Here is a 14,965-nt window from a genome sequence, read left to right on the forward strand (position 1 = left end):
TCTCCGTTGCGGAGCACAAGCTCCGGACACACAGGCTCAGCGGCCATGGCTCACGGGCCCAGCCGCTCCGCGGCATGTGGGACCTTCCCGGACCGGGGCACGAACCCGCGTCCCCTGCATCGGCAGGTGGACTCTCAACCGCTGCGCCACCAGGGAAGCCCCTTTGCCAGTTTTTTTAATTGGGCTTTTTATTGTTGAGAGGTGAGGGTTTTGTATATATTCTAGATATATCTATCTAGCATATATAAACTCCTTTATCAGATAAATGATTTGCAAATATTCTGTCCCCTTCTGTGGGCTGTTTTTTCATTTTCTGGATGCACAAGTTTTGAAGCACAAGGTTTTAATTTCAGTGAGGTCCAGTTTATTTTCTCTTTGTGTTTTTGGTGTCATATCAAAGCTGTTTATTATAGTCGAATGGGATAGACAGTGATGGTGTGGAGGCCCCCTCTCCGGGCTCCTGACTTTCTGCTTGTGTCACATGTAGATGCTGAAAGGCTTCTCTGGCTGTTATGAGATGCTTTTTTCATTGCCTTGCTGGGTTCTGCTGTGTTCTAACCATGATTCTCCTTCCCACAGTTGTTTTTAATTGAATGTCCACGGGAAGATGGCCAAGTAAATTGGAGTTTCACAGAGAGAACCGAGGTTCTTTGCTGATTTTTTTCGACCGTGGTTTTTCATCGTTCCTGCGCGCAGTTGGTTGGAATTTGGCCTCAGTTGTGAATTTTCATTGAGATCAGCATTGCTGGTCTTGCTGAATATCCCAGCATTAGAGAGGTTCCTTCTCTGCCCACACAAAAATTCCAAAGCGTTCTGAAGGCCCTGTGTTCTGTACGGATGGCTACTTCCCCCGGTTGGAAGTTTAATTGTGGGGCACAGAGCCGTCGGAGCTCCACGTGGGGAGACGGGCATCCTGAGAGGCGAGGCTGGGAGTAGGGGCTCTGACCTGCCTGGGGGGTGCACACCTGGCCCCCAGTCACTCATTGTCACCAGCCTCGGCCGCCCACCCAGGCTTCATGTCCGTAAAACGGGGGTGATGGCAGCCTCTGCCCGAGAGTCAGGAGGACTCGCTGTCGGGGATGGAAGCTGTTGGCCTTGTGAACAGTCACCCCAAAAAGGGGGCGTTTTCTGAACTGCTTTTCAATCCTGTTGGGTATTCCGGGCCACTCGGAAAGTGACAATGTTTGACACTTAGCAGCTTGTGAAATGGGGGTAACTTCCGAACCGGCTGCTTCTTCTCTGACCGTCTGAAAACAAAACATAGTAAACATCAGCTTTTTACTAGGTTAAACTCTGGATCTTTCATTTCCTTCAGATACAGTTTGATGAGAAAGTAAAGAGCTATGTGTCTTCGTCGGGTAAACCCAATCCTTTGATTCGCAAGACTTTTTTTGAGCGACATAACTAATTAGGGTCTACTTAGTATTAATCCAAATATTCACCATGTTTCGCAGTGAGGAAGGGTCCCTTTGCATTTTCCTTGCCAAAAGCTAGCCTACCAGTACGTAATTTACGCTATACTTAGCTTTTCCAAAGTCTGTGTATGTATTGGTCTGAACTCTAAGCCGCTTAAATGTGCCTGGACAGCTCACAGGCAGTGTTCACGTCCACGATAATCTGTCAGCTGGCTGGCTAACTTCTTCGTATTAAGTGACTGTTTTAGTGATTTAAAATATACAGATGGTTCTCTATTTGCATGCATAATACATTATGAAAATTTTGAGTATAAGTGGAACTTACTTGTTTGGGACGGGGAGCTTGGTTCAATTCCCAGGAGTATTATCAAGTCCCTAATTAAGGTGTAAATGTTTAGTTTCTTAGCTCCCAACAGCTTAGTACTTAATCTCGATTCTCGTTTTCAACGATTCTCCTTCTTTTCTTTATCTCTGTGCTCAGCTGTTTCGCTGCAGTATTTTCTGCGTTTTTGCGCATCGTCAGCTCACCCTTCCCTTTCCAGTGGGGCACACGGAGGACGACTGCCCAGTCCCGTTGAGGCTACTACTGATGGTCCCTTTGGCTCGCCGAGAATTCCCTCCCTGTCCCCACTGTGCTGTCGTCAGCACCCGTGCATTTCCGCTTTGATTCTCCATTTGTTTTCACACTTACTGATGTGGGACAGGCAGCAAAGTGTTGGCGTGGGTGCCCTGGTGAGGCTGCGTCCCAGCCGATGGTGCCACCTCTGGGACCAGGTTCCTCGTTGGCTGCCCTGGGGGTGTCCGGGCTCCTGGAAGGCAGTGTGACTGTGGCCTCCAGGGCCACCGTAGGGAACGAGCTCTTTTCTTGAAGTCACCTGTTTGTGTTTTGTGTCAGGGCCTCCTTTAAGGGGAGAGGGCAGGTCTGGGGGGCATGTGTCCAGGAAGCCTCGGCCAGTCCTGCTGGGCCACGCGGGAAGCGGCAGGAAGGGGCTGAGCCCGTGGCCGCCGGCTCCTCCTCGCACATGGCGTGGGGACAGCGCGCTGTCGCGATGACCGCGTGCTTGTCCGCAGGTGTCCCCGCTTAGAGTCGTCTTCCTGCGTTGCCCATACACAGTCCAGTGGCCCGTCTTCTGAGCACGTGGTGGGTTGGTAGGGCTGGAGGGCATCACAGCGGCCGAGCCGCGGGAGAGACTGTCTCCCTCCTGAGCCAGCGGGAGGGCGTCGTCCTGCCGTCACCGGCCCAAGCATCCCAGGCCCGGAGGCCGCCCGGCCTTGGGAGGGCACGTGGATGCCGCCCGCGGCTGCCGGCTGTGTCGGCGTCTGTCTGTTGGCCCGGATGGGCGGTGAGGGTGCATGGATGTCTTTCATCTGTTCCTGAGTTAAGTGTTGGTGTGCACGTCGGGGGTGTTTTCTAATTGACGTTTTCCGCGGGCAGCGGCTTAGGGCAGAGTTCTGCTTTAAGCTCGGCCGTGGACGTGACTGGCCCTCAGCTCCCCTGAGCCAGCCCCTTCCCTCCTTCCTTCCCAGCTGCAGAGCTCGCGTCTGCCTGCCCTGTCTTTGGGGGCTGCTGCGGCGGTCCTGGGCCTTCCCCCGCTCGGCCCCTCGGCCCCAAGCCTGTCAGGGCCCCAGTGCCCTGGGGTCCCCACTGGCCTCTGCGCGAAGCTGGACGCTTGTCTCCGCCCAGAGCCTCTCATTTTCCCCACTTTTGTCTGATCTGCTCTTGGCTGGTGAAGATGAAAAAGCAAAGAGAAATTCCGCTGTCCTGCCCCGGGTGATGTGGTTTCCTGGGAAATCCTGTTCCCTTTTCTGCCGCAGCCTCAAGAGGGGCCTTGCCTCTGACAGGACGCTGGGCGGTCGGCTGGCCACCCTGGGGACCCCTGCCTTCCCAAGGCCTCCAGGTGCTTCTTGATGACGGGGGTGGGGCCGTGCCCCACGCTGTTCCCAGATAAGGCATGTTTGTTTGTGGAACGCTTGGTGAAAGTGAACACGGATGGAGTATTTTGATTCCTCTTCGTGATAAGTCAGACTCGGGGAGAGAAATGTGTTCACTTTTCTGATGAGTATCTTTGTTCCTGACATGCAGCATGTTGACTCAACATCTTTTCAAAATCGCACTTAGCTCGAGAAATTCTAAACCTCTTCCAGTCTCTGTGACCTCTTCGCTTGTCTGCAGGCCCCTTGCCCGTCCCCAGGAGGCTCAGGCCTGCGGTGGGCAGTCAGCAGCCTGGCCTGGCCACCTCCACCCGGTGCCTGTTCGTGCCTCGAAAGGAGAGGGAATGAGTGAAAGGTTAGGTAAACTTAAAAATGACAATCAAATAGATATTTCCTGACTGCTTTGGTAAACTTTTGAATTTAATTAGACAGGAGTTGGAGAAAAGGCTGATGAATGTATGGAATTCAAGTACAGCTTGTAGTTTGCTGTGCAGTTTTTAAAATGTTTGATGATCTTTGTCTTTTTAGGGAAACATCTTTATTCTTAGGTGAGGTGGCATTTGAAAGACTACGCGTTAGGAACATGAGGAGTTACTGTCTAAAAATCAAGACGCTGGAAACAATGAGTAACAGCAGACTTTGTGTGGAAAAGTGACCAGCTGACCTAGAGAGGTCCCTGGTCCTTGGCGAGGACAGTGCAGGAGGCCTGTGTGCAGAGGCGGAGGCTCCGGGGAGGGGCCGCCGTCTGCTTCCTCCGCAGGACCTCATCCCTGTAGCCCTGCAGCAACCACATGGAGGCGGAGGGCTGCTTGTGCGCACGCCCTTTCGTGTGAGAGCCCTCATGGTCCCCTTGGCCACTCACACCCTTCCCGCACTCCTCCTGAGGAAGTGAGCGCTACGGAGCTGTGGTTTGACATTTCCGGTGCGGTTAGTTTTGTGAGTAAAAGACTCTCTCTATAGCTGCCATCGTGTGTGGAGCCCTTCTGGGAACAGTTAGAGGTTGCAGCTGCCTCCATGGCATCCTGAGGGGTCAGGAAGTCTCTGCTAACTGCTGTGCTGTGGACCCTGGGCGGCGCTGGACACGGCCTGGTGCCCCTGGTGGAGCCATTGGGCCCTGGTGCACCGCAGACTCGATCAGCTTCCCTGTGAGGCTTCAGCTCTGACCTGGAGGGTGTCTGGGTGCCGCAGGCAAGAGAGGGACAGCTTGTCCAGATGGGGACAGAGACCCAGAAGCAGGTAGCTGCCCGGTCAGCCGTCACTCATCCCGACTAGGGCTGCCCTTGCTCTACCCTGAAGGCACCCGGGAGAGCAGAGCTGCTTGGATGGCTTTTGGAAAGCCTTTGAGGGCTGGGGGCAAACAGTGGGCTTTTTGTTTCTGGAAGGCCTGCTTCTGAGCGTGAAGCATGAGCCCTTGGCTTCTTGGGAGGAGGGATTTTTTTTTTTTTTTTTTGAAACCACACCCATTGTTGGTCTCAGAGTGATTTCCTGATAAGAAAGTCTGTTGTATTTGCTGAGAAATCACAAGTTTGAAAAGGAAGCATTTCACGGTTCCTTTTATGAAGGAGCATTTTTAGAAGTTGTGATTTTTTTTTTTTTTTTTTTCTGAGAGGCGTGCTTGACCCTGGGGGCAGCATACTTTGTGCGGAGGACCTCTTGTCACCTAGGGTCAGGTGGCTGTGTGCTAGTGCACAGGCTGACCTGGGACAGTGGCGTCCTTTCCTTGGGTGATGCAGGCAGGGGATCCGGGGGGCCCAGGACTCACTCCCAGCCCTTGGCTTCCGTGGGACCTTGGCTGCCAGGCCGCAGCCCTGCCCACCTCTGCGGCCTGTGCCTTAGCGCCCATATTTGGCCTCTGACCTGCTGTGTGGTAGCAGAGGGCTTCTCTGAACCTGGAAAGTTCTGAGGAAGTTTCCAGCTTGTGGACAAAAGAGAAACAAGTTGCCGCAGTCAGCATGGGGGTGTCCCGATCAGTGTCACGTCTGTAGGAAGTAAGGAAAGGGGAGGTATGGCCACAGCGCCCCACCAAGGGTGACGGGCAGTCCCTGGGTCCCCACGTGGACCTGCAGCACAGCACAGCAGCCCTCTTAGGAGAGAGAGCCTGCCAGGCCTGGAAACTGTGCCCCCTCTCTTCTGGGGGGTGAACGGGGACAGAGGTGCATACAAAGTGACCCAAGGGTCCCACTGAGAAATGCTGATTGAGTCTCACAACCGTGGCACCAGCACCCTCCTGCTCCTCTGCAGGCTGGGGCTGGTGTGTAAGAACAGTGCTGGGCAAAGGTCCTCTGTTGGCTGAATGGGATGGAGCCTTCGTCCAGCCACAGGGCGTGTTCTTGGTGAGTCACGTGTGGTTGGCCGCCCCGTGGTGCAGTGGACACCACGTTTCTTTTTCCAGGATAGACCACCGCGTCTGCTGAGTGACTTCCACGAGGACGCTTGCATTAGCACTGCCCTTGCAGACACTGGAAAACCAACCCAAGGAAACCCATCGTCTGCCTCCATACCCTCTCGGCGCCCTCATAAATGTAAATTGCATTTGGAAATGCCTGTGCTTACATTTAAAACCAAAGCCTGATTTCACCTTTGCGATGCTCCAGAGTTCTGGCCGAATGGACGGAGGTGACTGTGCTGCGGGACCTGCTTCCTTTCCCCCAGTCCCAGAGCGCTTCAGGGAGCTCCCACGGCGCGTGGGCTTTGGGAAGGTGGGCGCCAGGAGGGACCTCAGGCCAGGCTGGGTTGACACCCTCCTCCCACCCCCAGCTGCCCTGTGTGAATCGGTGAAGTGAACAGCTCTTCCTCGCCAGGGCCGTGTATCCTCACCTGCCCTTCACCCAGCCCTCCTCGGGGGCCCTGGGCAGCCATGGTAGATTGGATGATGCCAGCTGAGCACTGGGTGACCCAGGCCAGACACCAGCTCATGGTTCCTCTCCCAGGGACAGAGTGCGTGCAGTGTCCACCTCCTCTCCTCCCCAGCCTCTGGTAAATCCCTTCGCAGGTGGCTGACGCCACCCAAGGCCCTCGGGATCCTGCTGGCCCTGTGTGTCCTTCGAGAACGTACCCTCGGCAGTTCCTCGTGAGCTGCGTGCATGGGGCCTTCCTTCCCTTGCTGCCGTCCGCCAGCTCCCCTGTCCTCCTGCAGTGGATCCACCAGACCCAGCAGGACACTGGCATATCAGTGCCAAGAGCCACCCTGCCTGGGGAGCTCCCTGCTCTGCACCGTGGCCTGTGCTGCACAGAGCAGGCAGTAAGCTTCTTGGCGGGCTGAGGGGTGGGCCTGGCATTCCATCAAGCAGGCATCAGGGCCCCTGTGTGGTTGGAACAGCTCTGATTTCTGGGCGCAGAGGCTGGAGCCCAGACAGTGAACAGACACTGAAGAAATGTAGCATTTTATATGTTGGATATGGATTCCCGCAGTGACTGGCAGTGTGTGCCAGGCGGTCTGTCTGCAGGGCGAGCTCGCAATCCTTCAGGCTCAGGTGTCTCCACCTGAGCCCCGCCCAGGTCTTGGCTGCCCTGGGGGCTTACGTGTGGCCTTCTGTGGGGCACAGAGGCTCCCAGAGCGTCTCAGGAGTGGGTGCACTGACTGACCTGCAGTGGGGGAGCCCCTGCTGGGCCGGACGCTCCTGTTTACCCAAGACACCAGCCCATCCAAGGGGTGCTGGGCCGGTTCTGGAAACAGTCCAGGTGCCTTAGTGTGTGAGGGCAGGCCCCAGAGTCTTTCTCCTGCACGTGTGACTGGGTATTCTCGTGTGGCCCCTGCATAACGCCTGGGCCTGGCCACACCTCTGCTGGGTGTGCCAGGCACTCGGACCTCGGGACCTGGGCTGCACCTAGAAATGTATGTACCGTGGGTCGTGGTCAAAGAGTGTTCAAGCTATTGTTTTAGAAAGATTACACTGGCCAGAGTGTTTTAAATGGATTAGGAGGAGGGAAGGATTCAGGCGAGGCCAGGCAGGGTTGGGGGGGGATCATGGTAAATGTCTGAGCAAGGAGGCCCAGAACCAGAGGAGTGACCTGTCCCCTAGGTCTCCCGTGTTCTTCAGCCTTGTTCCCTTATTTTGTGCACAGAGGTCATCCACAACTTTTGTTAGAGTTATTCCTAGCTAGTTGATGCTATTATATTGGTAACTATTAGTAAATTTTATTTTCTATTTTTATGCAGAAATAAAAAATTTTTGTATACTGACCTTTGACTGACCTTGTTGAATTCTAGTAGCATCTGTAAATTCTTCGGAATTTTCTACATGCTGATTGCAAACAATGGCAGTTTTATTTTTCCTTTCCATTTCTTATGTCTTTCATTTCTTTTTCCTGCCTCAGTGCATCGGCCAGGGGCACTGCTACTGCTTGAATAGCGGCTGTCCTCCTCTGGTTCTAGACGTCAAAGGAAAACTTTCCTTGTATCACAGCTGACATGATATTGCTGTGGTTCTTCTCTTTGTTTTTTTCCTAAGGACCCATTATCAAATCAGTGTTGTGCTTTCTGTTCCTAGTCTCTGTGAGGGTTTTTTTTCCCCCCGTAAATGTATGTTGAATTTTATCAAATGCTTCTTTTCTCTCCGTTGAGGTGATATAAATTTTCTTCTTTATTTTGTTAATGTGGTTAATTATACTAATTTTTAAAAATTAAACCAACCCTTCATTTCTGAACTGAATTCACATTGACCAAGATGTAGTAGTATCCTTTCTATACTGCATCTTTTAGTATATTAGTTTGCTAATATTTTATGATTTTTGCTTTTGTGTTAATGAATATGTTTAACTTGTAATATTTTTCTTGTCAATTTTTGATATCAAGGTAATGCTGTCTCATGAAAAAAGTTGAGAATTGTTTCCTTTCTTTATTTTCTCTGAACGGCTCTGTGTAACATTGGAAATATTTCTTTCTTCTTTTTTTTTTTAGAAGATGTTGGGGGTAGGAGTTTTTTATTAATTAGTTAATTAAGTTTTGCTGTGTTGGGGCTACGTTTCTGTGCAAGGGCTTTCTCTAGTTGCGGCAAGCGGGAGCCACTCTTCATCGTGGTGTGTGGGCCTCTCACTGTCGCGGCCTCTCACTGTCGCGGCCTCTCTTGTTGCAGAGCACAGGCTCCAGACGCGCAGGCTCAGTAGTTGTGGCTCACGGGCCTAGTTGCTCTGCGGCATGTGGGATCCTCCCAGACCAGGGCTCGAACCCGTGTCCCCTGCGTTAGCAGGCAGATTCTCAACCACTGCACCACCAGGGAAGCCCGGAAGTATTTCTTAATTGAAAACTTGATAGAACTTTTGGGTGAAGTCATCTCTGTCTGGAGTTTTCTTTGTGGGACAGTTTTAAATTCCAGATTATATTTCTTTAAAAGAAATTGGACTATTCAGGTCTTCTATTTCTTCAGATGTCAGCTTTGGTAAGTTGTGTTTTTCAAGCAGTTTTTAATTTCAATCAATATTTGCATAAAGATTTTTATAAGATCCTCCTGTTAACCTTTTTAATATCTGTAGGAGGTATAGCAGAGTTTCTTCGTCTTGGCACTGTTGTTATTTGGGGCAGTTAATTCTTTGTTTGGAGGTGCTGTCCTGTACATTATAGGATGTTTAGCAGCAAGTCTGGAATCTGCCCACTAGGTGCCAGTAGAATTCCCCTTTCCCGGTTGTGACAATCAAAATCTTCTCTTTTTATCATTCTCACTAGAGCTCTTTCTATTCTATTAGTCTTTTTAAAGTACCAGTTTTTTGTTTTGTTAATCCTAAGGGTTTGTATCTCTTTTCTATTTCATTACTTTTTGCTCTTTATTATTCCCTTTCACTTCCCTTGAGTTTGATTTGCTGTTCATCCGTAAGCCCTTGGATGGGCCCTAACAGGCATTTGAAGGCAGTTTTCCTCTCTGCACAGCTTCAGTTTTTCTGGTTGTCGTCTGTGTTGAAACTTGGTCAAATGACCTGTTTCACCTTATCTTGCAACTTGCGTTTCTTGGAGAAAGCATGTTTATCCATCAAATATTGATGCTCAGAGTGTATTTGGTCAAAAACAGATCTCTTCCTATACGAATTAGAGGCAGGCGTGAATAGCAGAAGATGTTTAGCGGTGTATCTGGGGAAATTAGTCAATTTGAAATGTAATTAATAACTAAGTTAATTAGTAGAGGGATTGTTAGGAGGTTTAGAGTTATGTGTCCAAAGAGGTATTTTGGAGTTTTAATGGCAAGTTTATGCGAGAGTAGATGTTTATTTTGAGGGGCATCTGAAGGTATCAAGGCTCTCCCCCTTCTTCCACAGCCCATTCCATGAAGATATTGGTCTAATGGATGTGATTGGTAATATATCTGCATTCCATACAAATGGATGATAAAATTAGTGTTATTTTGAGGTCACACTCTTTCCAGGTGCTGTTGGTTGGATAGAGATCTGGAAGTTGAATATATTTGAAATCTGAAGGCTCTCAGGTCAGTTATTTCTTATTATTTGTTTCCTCATTTATAGCATGATTCATCCACACACCCATCCACTCACCCATCCATCCGGTCTCTACCCGTACTGAACTGGTCATTGTTTTAGCGTCGTGGATTGAAAACAAAAAAACTGTCAACTTTTCATCCCTCTTAGGAGCTCTTGATTTTGTGGCAGAGGCAGACAATTAATCCAGTGTTGTTAGGATGGCCACGTTGGCAAGGAGCCTTCCTCATCACCACCCTCATTGCATGAGGAGAATGCAGCGGGTAAGGTCAGTGCTTTCCGCGGAGGCCAGCCTTGGTTCTGGGTTGGGTGCGCTGATGGCAGCCTTATGCCACCGAGTTGTTCCTTTCCAGCATGTGTTGGTCTTCTGAGTATATTTTCCCAACAGAGGAATTTATCAAAGGCAATCCTAATTTTTTCCTTAGTCAAAACTATTAAAAAGGAAAATCCCACCCACAAAGCCAAACCGTTCCCGAAGTGAATTCCGGAATTCATTCTTGGATTTGTTTCTCTCTTGCCTTAAAAGTGAAGGTGTCTCCTCAGGACCCGCCCCACACTCGCTTGCCTTCTGCACTCTTCAGTACACTTCCTTTTGTGACGAAATCTGTTTCAAACTCTAAAAAAAGCAGCTGGAACACACTTGAGTCGCTCAGCACAAACTACAAAGCGATGCCATCGACTGTGCAAAACAGATGCTGTTTGCATTCAAATAAAAGACAAACATAATATTTGCATTAATAGAGAGCCTTTGCAAAAGTATTTGCATAAAGTGGTTTATCCTCTTCCAAGAGCTGGCTACTTTCTGCTAATTTCTGAGTGGAGCAAAGGATAAGCAATCTTTTGCTGATTATGTCTCACAAAGAGTTGCTTTTGCACACGTGTAGCTGATTTCAGAGAAGGGCTCTCCAACATGCAAATACGGTGTCAGGTGGAACACTGCATTGATTGCCGTCAGTCATATTCTTGGTAGCTTTTTGTGTTTAAAGTCGGATTGATGAGCTATTACCTTGTTCTCAGTGCTACTGAACTGCTTCTGCAAAGAGTTTTGTAAAGAGTTACCCAAACTGGGCCTTATTTCACTGGCTGCCTCCTCTTTGTAATGAGAAAAAGCCAGACGATTGGTGTGTGGAGTGCTTTGGGACCTAGTCAGTGCAATTTCAAGGATAGCTATAGTTAATTCTTATTTCACTCAGGAGGGCTATATGAATAAAGGTAAAGAAATCAGAGCAAAGGACAAATAATGGTCTATCAAAGAGAAGGAGAGCCCAGAAATGCGTGTTTTAAGTCCTGCATAATTATTCAAAAACAAACTAAAATTTGGCCATGAGTTTCCTACCCTGTTAAAGTGAAGAGGGAACCTTGTTTATTTTTAGGATTTTCATCATTCTGAAGAGGAAACCAACTAGGTGTTTTAGGCAGTGGCTTTGAAACACACATACACAGAGGTACTGAAGCAGAAGTTTGAGGAAACAGTATCGCCCATAATGAAAGTAGTCTCAGTAACTGTATGATGGTTTGTATTAACTTAGTATTCAGTCCTTATCTGTATTGGCTTACACGTTAATAGTGTATTACCTTACCCTTACTCCTAGCATCTTACTCTTTCACTTTGGAAATGGCTTCCTTCTGTCTGAAATAACGCATTAGTTGTTATTTCAGCAATGGTTTCTTCGTAGTAAACATTCTTAATTTTTGTTTGACAGAAGATGTCTTTTTCTCCCTTTTTCTTGAGTGGTAGTTTAGCTGGGTATAGAACTGTAGGTGACTTGTATTTCACTCAGCAGTTTTAAGGTATTTTATTGTCTTCTGGCTTTTTTGGTCGAAAAGTTAGCTCTCAGTCCAGTGCTGTTTCTTCTGAAGTAATCCGAGAATTATATATAATTCTCTGGATGACTTGAGTCTAGCAAGGTTCAGAAGCCTGAGGTTGTGATTAATTTTGTATATTGTTCAACTCTGTACTTTGTACGCTAGTGGTATCTTTGTTTCCCAAAGTGTGAAATTGGTTTTTGCCACAGGTGCCCCTGTTAATTCAGAACATCAACCAAGCAGCCCGGATTTGACCACTGTTGTTTTCCAGTTCCTCTTTCCTGCAGTTGAGCTAAAAGGTTTGCCCTTCTTTCTCATTGTCTGTGGTTACTTTAATGATCGACCAGTGATAACCGAGTACCCACCTAATGGTGCTGATTTTCATTACAGATTGCTGTCATGCCTAAGTAGTTGGACATACTCTGTCTATACAGGTATAAGAGCCAAAGAAATTGGTTATAGATTAAGGAAGGCTGCTTTTCTTGGGGGGGGGGGTTGGTGTAATTTCTACAGATTTCCTTCTCCCCACGATTCTACTCATTGTCAGCAAACTAATACGGGGTGGGGGGAGTGTACGTGATTTCTCATCTGAGTTGAACTTTGACAGGAAATAACTGTTCCAAGAATCATCATATCTCATGAGAAGGTTAAGCTATGTCATCAATTCAGCGTAATCTGGAAAAGAGGTGAACCTTGGGGGTGGAAACGCGCCTCAAGCTCTCGCTTTACTCTACCTGCTGCGGGTGCTCAGGACTCGCTGGGGGGTGTGAGGTGTGGGTGGCCTAGCCAGGTGGAGCTCTGGCTGCCTAGGCCAGGGGGCTGTTCATCCTGAAACTGAAAGAGGAGGGCAGGGGGCAGGGCACAACCTTTAAAAGAGTGACATAGCCGTAGGACACCATAAAAACTGGTTAGAACCAATTAGGTCCAAGATGGCAGAAGATTCGGCTTCCCGTAACCTTGAGCCTCGCTATACGCTCATTGTAGTACATGCATCAGCATCTAAATGACACACCCACAGGCTCCACGACCAAAAAAGGCCCCAAAAGCAGGTGGTGGCCCAGTTCCTGGAAATCCCTGCCCCTTCTCCGAGGTAGTTGGAATAATCCTCCCACTCGTCAGCCTGTGAAATCATCCAGCCCGTAAAAACTAGCCGCCCCATATTCCGGGGCCTCTCGCCTTCTGAGACGGACCACACTCTGCCTATGGAATGGGTCTCTCTCTAAATAAATCCACTTCTTACCTATCACTTAGTCTCTCACTGAATTCTTGCTGCGACGAGACCTCAAGAACCTGAGCTTAAGTCCTTAAGTCCTGAGACTATGAGACTACATGGGTGAGCTCAGGTAAAAGACCGTGGGTTCAAGTCCCAGTCTGGACTGTGCAGTTTCAAAACCAAGGGCCAGCAGAGCATTAACCGGTCATTTGCTCGTAGGGAAGAATCTGGATAGTTCTCTGCAAGAGTGAGAGACACAGGGTCAGGGCCCCCCTGACCCTGTCTCTCTCACTCAGACCCGGTTACTCGCTTGCATGTCTGCGGCGGGGAGGGAGGAGAGAAATGCTTTGCTTCTACTTTTTTCTTCATTCAAAAATTACTCCGTTACAGGGCTTCCCTGGTGGTACAGTGGTTGAGAGTCCGCCTGCCAATGCAGGGGACACGGGTTCGTGCCCCGGTCCGGGAAGATCCCACGTGCTGCGGAGCAGCTGGGCCCATGAGCCGTGGCTGGCTGGGCCTGCACGTCCGGAGCCTGTGCTCCGCAAGGGGAGAGGCTGCAACAGTGAGAGGCCCACATACCGCAAAAAAAAAAAAAAAAAAAAAAAATTACTCCGTTACAGAACAGGGAAGATAAGGGATTGTCGTCTAAAATTTTGGATGTATCTGTTCTTAGAACTATAAAGCTTTCAAAGTTTGGCAGGTTGTTTAAAACAGCCATTTTTAACACACTGGCAATTGGAAAGCAGTCTGCTACTTTCCAGTGTGGCCTCTGGGGCCACGTCTGTGCTTTGGAGGAGAAGGGGGAGGGGAGGTGGGCTGCACAGGCCCCTGGGCCGCCCAAGAAGGACTCCACAGGGCACTGGACCCGCCCGAGAAGGACTGCACGGAACCCTGGAGCCCTGGGAGCAAGAGCTTCCCTCCTGTTCTGCTCTTCCCCTGTGCCTTTTGATTTTCCTCCGTAGTTGCTGCTGAATGCCCTGGGAACTAACGAGCCTGCTGCCGGGAGAGAGGGCAGGAGGGCTTACTCCCGTGGCGGGGGTGTCTGAGGCACATGTTCCTGTGAGCCGGTGTCAGTCAGGGGTGCTTTACTCGGGGAGCCTCGTCGCATCCTGTCAGTCCTGTGAGGTGAAGCCATTCACCAATTTTACAGATGTGGAAAATGAGGTTAGGTTGTCGGTGTGAGGTCAGGGGCACCCAGGAGCAAATCTGGGCTTTGGTGCCCGGTCTCTACACTCACAGTCAGAACCTCGGCGCCAGCCACCAGGGTGCCCGGGACTCCCCGGCAATCGCGCAGAAACCACAGGCTGAAAAGAATGCAAAGGACAGAAACCCGTATCCTGTCACTGACATCAGCGCAGTTAACATCTCACAGCAAATTGCTGCTCCTGTCAGTACCTCTATTTTTAGAAGGTTAAATAGAACACGATAGAGTGTAATCAGTGTATTTTTAGAAACTGAAGTTTGTGTTGTATAAAAATGGTTATAAGAGGAATAATGATAAGGTTTAGTTCGTCTTGACTTGGGGGAAGCTGTGCTCTGTAGAGTGTATCCGTATTGCGTGTAACAAAAATGTAACAGTGATTTCTACGGCTTGTCTACCATCTTTTCAGAGGACCCAGGAAAGCCAGTTTTGTTGGAGGAAGGGGTGTGCTGGGGTGTTTTTGCATTAGATAATAATGGTGAAATTCTCTTGCGTGCGTGGACACCTTTGAATAACCGGCCACCTCCTCGTGCAGTGGGAGCCCGTCCTCTAGGCTACGAGGGGCACGTGCGAGGCGTGGAGCAGGTGACGGTGGGGCTGTGGCTGCACGAACCTGCCTGGGAGACCGGAAGGCTCTCTGCGCATCAGCTAAGATGCTGACAGCTGTGCATCTGCAGGGCGTGACTTGTGTGCCCAGCTCTTGTTTCTGTGAAGTTATCTTTTAAAAAGTTAAGACGGTGGATCTAATTTTAAGAACAACGTGCTGTATGTTATTAGGCAGTACGGAAATGAGAGAAAGTCGAGCTTCCTGAGACGGTTCAAAGCTCATGTTGCAGGCCCCCCGCCCTCCACGGTGGCCCCTCAGCCGGCGTCCACTCACCGCTGGCGCATCTGTGAGCTCCACGCTCCAGAAGGACCGCGTGCCCGTGAGGAGGCCCATTGCAGGCTCTTGGGCTGCACTTGTCAGTTGAGATG

At 49.8% G+C, this 14,965-nt stretch overlaps 1 protein-coding gene across 2 annotated transcripts in view; it reads left to right on the plus strand.

Annotated features, from left to right (window-relative positions):
• The window catches only part of HDAC4 (histone deacetylase 4), a 241,325-nt gene that overhangs the window by 64,109 nt on the left and 162,251 nt on the right, over window positions 1-14,965 (plus strand). The gene's annotated exons all lie outside the window — the stretch shown is intronic.

This window comes from Grampus griseus (assembly GCF_964374135.1).
Source record: "Grampus griseus genome assembly, chromosome: 7".
Classification (NCBI taxonomy): Eukaryota; Metazoa; Chordata; class Mammalia; order Artiodactyla; family Delphinidae; genus Grampus; species Grampus griseus.